Source organism: Leptodactylus fuscus, chromosome 2 (assembly GCF_031893055.1).
Source record: "Leptodactylus fuscus isolate aLepFus1 chromosome 2, aLepFus1.hap2, whole genome shotgun sequence".
NCBI lineage: Eukaryota > Metazoa > Chordata > Amphibia > Anura > Leptodactylidae > Leptodactylus > Leptodactylus fuscus.
In genome coordinates this window covers 3,951,263-3,956,616 of record NC_134266.1, presented here as the reverse complement: position 1 = coordinate 3,956,616, position 5,354 = coordinate 3,951,263, and positions in this window count along the sequence as shown.

Here is a 5,354-nt window from a genome sequence, read left to right as displayed (position 1 = left end):
ATGGACAAGAATATAACTACTATAATACTACTCCTATGTGCAAGAATATAACTACTATAATACTACTCCTATGTACAAGAATATAACTACTATAATACTACCTCCTATGTACAAGAATATAACTACTATAATACTACCTCCTATGTACAAGAATATAACTACTATAATACTACTCCTATGTGCAAGAATATAACTACTATAATACTACTCCTATATGCAAGAATATAACTACTATAATACTACTCCTATGTACAAGAATATAACTACTATAATACTGCTCCTATGTACAAGAATATAACTACTATAATACTGCTCCTATGTACAAGAATATAACTACTATAATACTGCTCCTATGTAAAACAATATAACTACTATAATACTACCTCCTATATACAAGAATATAACTACTATAATACTTCTCCTATGTACAAGAATATAACTACTATAATACTACTCCTATGTACAAGAATATAACTACTATAATACTACTCCTATGTACAAGAATATAACTACTATAATACTACTCCTATGTACAAGAATATAACTACTATAATACTACCTCCTATGTACAAGAATATAACTACTATAATACTACTCCTATGTGCAAGAATATAACTACTAATATACTACTTCTATGTACAAGAATATAACTACTATAATACTGCTCCTATGTACAAGAATATAACTACTATAATACTGCTCCTATGGACAAGAATATAACTACTATAATACTGCTCCTATGTGCAAGAATATAACTACTATAATACTCCTCCTATGTACAAGAATATAACTACTATAATACTGCTCCTATGTACAAGAATATAACTACTATAATACTGCTCCTATGTACAAGAATATAACTATTATAATACTGCTCCTATGTACAAGAATATAACTACTATAATACTACCTCCTATGTACAAGAATATAAGTACTATAATACTACTCCTATGTACAAGAATATAACTACTATAATACTGCCTCTTATGTACAAGAATATAACTACTATAATATTGCTCCTATGTACAAGAATATAACTACTATAATACTAACTCCTATGTACAAGAATATAACTACTATAATATTGCTCCTATGTACAAAAAAATAACTACTATAATACTGCCTCATATGGACAAGAATATAACTACTATAATACTACTCCTATGTACAAGAATATAAGTACTATAATACTACTCCTATGTACAAGAATATAACTACTATAATACTGCCTCCTATGTACAAGAATAAAACTACTATAATACTGCTCCTATGTACAAGAATATAACTACTATAATACTGCTCCTATGTACAAGAATATAACTACTATAATACTACTCCTATGTACAAGAATATAACTACTATAATACTACCTCCTATGTACAAGAATATAACTACTATAATACTACTCCTATGTACAAGAATATAACTACTATAATACTGCTCCTATGTACAAGAATATAAGTACTATAATACTACCTCCTATATACAAGAATATAACTACTATAATACTACTCCTATGTACAAGAATATAAGTACTATAATACTACTCCTATGTGCAAGAATATAACTACTATAATTCTACTCCTATGTACAAGAATATAACTACTATAATACTACTCCTATGTACAAGAATATAACTACTATAATACTGCTCCTATGTACAAGAATATAACTACTATAATACTACTCCTATGTACAAGAATATAACTACTATAATACTGCTCCTATGTACAAGAATATAACTACTATAATACTACTCCCATGTACAAGAATATAACTACTATAATACTGCGCCTATGTACAAGAATATAATTACTATAATACTACTCCTATGTACAAGAATATAACTACTATAATACTACTCCTATGTGCAAGAATATAACTACTATAATACTACTCCTATGTACAAGAATATAACTACTATAATACTGCTCCTATGTACAAGAATATAACTACTATAATACTACTCCCATGTACAAGAATATAACTACTATAATACTGCTCCTATGTACAAGAATATAACTACTATAATACTACTCCTATGTACAAGAATATAACTACTATAATACTACTCCTATATACAAGAATATAACTACTATAATACTACTCCTATGTACAAGAATATAACTACTATAATACTGCTCCTATGTACAAGAATATAACTACTATAATACTACCTCCTATATACAAGAATATAACTACTATAATACTACTCCTATGTACAAGAATATAACTACTATAATACTACTCCTATGTGCAAGAATATAACTACTATAATTCTACTCCTATGTACAAGAATATAACTACTATAATACTACTCCTATGTACAAGAATATAACTACTATAATACTACTCCTATGTACAAGAATATAACTACTATAATACTGCTCCTATGTACAAGAATATAACTACTATAATACTACTCCTATGTACAAGAATATAACTACTATAATACTGCTCCTATGTACAAGAATATAACTACTATAATACTACTCCTATGTACAAGAATATAACTACTATAATACTGCTCCTATGTACAAGAATATAACTACTATAATACTACTCCTACGTACAAGAATATAACTACTATAATACTGCTCCTATGTACAAGAATATAAGTACTATAATACTACTCCTATGTACAAGAATATAACTACTATAATACTACTCCTATGTACAAGAATATAACTACTATAATACTGCCTCCTATGTACAAGAATATAACTACTATAATATTGCTCCTATGTACAAGAATATAATTACTATAATACTACTCCTATGTACAAGAATATAACTACTATAATACTGCTCCTATGTACAAGAATATAATTACTATAATACTGCTCCTATGTACAAGAATATAACTATTATAATACTGCTCCTATGGACAAGAATATAACTACTATAATACTACTCCTATGTGCAAGAATATAACTACTATAATACTACTCCTATGTACAAGAATATAACTACTATAATACTACCTCCTATGTACAAGAATATAACTACTATAATACTACCTCCTATGTACAAGAATATAACTACTATAATACTACTCCTATGTGCAAGAATATAACTACTATAATACTACTCCTATATGCAAGAATATAACTACTATAATACTACTCCTATGTACAAGAATATAACTACTATAATACTACTCCTATGTACAAGAATATAACTACTATAATACTGCACCTATGTACAAGAATATAACTACTATAATACTGCTCCTATGTACAAGAATATAACTACTATAATACTGCTCCTATGTAAAACAATATAACTACTATAATACTACCTCCTATATACAAGAATATAACTACTATAATACTTCTCCTATGTACAAGAATATAACTACTATAATACTACTCCTATGTACAAGAATATAACTACTATAATACTACTCCTATGTACAAGAATATAACTACTATAATACTACTCCTATGTACAAGAATATAACTACTATAATACTGCTCCTATGTACAAGAATATAACTACTATAATACTGCTCCTATGGACAAGAATATAACTACTATAATACTGCTCCTATGTGCAAGAATATAACTACTATAATACTCCTCCTATGTACAAGAATATAACTACTATAATACTACTCCTATGTACAAGAATATAACTACTATAATACTGCTCCTATGTACAAGAATATAACTATTATAATACTGCTCCTATGTACAAGAATATAAGTACTATAATACTACTCCTATGTACAAGAATATAAGTACTATAATACTACTCCTATGTACAAGAATATAACTACTATAATACTGCCTCTTATGTACAAGAATATAACTACTATAATATTGCTCCTATGTACAAGAATATAACTACTATAATACTAACTCCTATGTACAAGAATATAACTACTATAATATTGCTCCTATGTACAAAAAAAATAACTACTATAATACTGCCTCCTATGGACAAGAATATAACTACTATAATACTGCTCCTATGTACAAGAATATAAGTACTATAATACTACTCCTATGTACAAGAATATAAGTACTATAATACTACTCCTATGTACAAGAATATAACTACTATAATACTGCCTCCTATGTACAAGAATATAACTACTATAATACTGCTCCTATGTACAAGAATATAACTACTATAATACTGCTCCTATGTACAAGAATATAACTACTATAATACTACTCCTATGTTCAAGAATATAACTACTATAATACTACCTCCTATGTACAAGAATATATCTACTATAATACTACTCCTATGTACAAGAATATAACTACTATAATACTGCTCCTATGTACAAGAATATAAGTACTATAATACTACCTCCTATATACAAGAATATAACTACTATAATACTACTCCTATGTACAAGAATATAACTACTATAATACTACTCCTATGTGCAAGAATATAACTACTATAATTCTACTCCTATGTACAAGAATATAACTACTATAATACTACTCCTATGTACAAGAATATAACTACTATAATACTGCTCCTATGTACAAGAATATAACTACTATAATACTACTCCTATGTACAAGAATATAACTACTATAATACTGCTCCTATGTACAAGAATATAACTACTATAATACTACTCCCATGTACAAGAATATAACTACTATAATACTGCGCCTATGTACAAGAATATAATTACTATAATACTACTCCTATGTACAAGAATATAACTACTATAATACTACTCCTATGTGCAAGAATATAACTACTATAATACTACTCCTATGTACAAGAATATAACTACTATAATACTGCTCCTATGTACAAGAATATAACTACTATAATACTACTCCCATGTACAAGAATATAACTACTATAATATTGCGCCTATGTACAAGAATATAACTACTATAATACTACTCCTATGTACAAGAATATAACTACTATAATACTGCTCCTATGTACAAGAATATAACTACTATAATACTACTCCTATGTACAAGAATATAACTACTATAATACTGCTCCTATGTACAAGAATATAACTACTATAATACTACTCCTATGTACAAGAATATAACTACTATAATACTGCGCCTATGTACAAGAATATTACTACTATAATACTACTCCTATGTGCAAGAATATAACTACTATAATACTACTCCTATGTACAAGAATATAACTACTATAATACTGCTCCTATGGACAAGAATATAACTACTATAATACTACTCCTATGTGCAAGAATATAACTACTATAATACTACTCCTATGTACAAGAATATAACTACTATAATACTGCTCCTATGTACAAGAATATAACTACTATAATACTGCCTCCTATGGACAAGAATATAACTACTATAATACTGCTCCTATGTACAAGA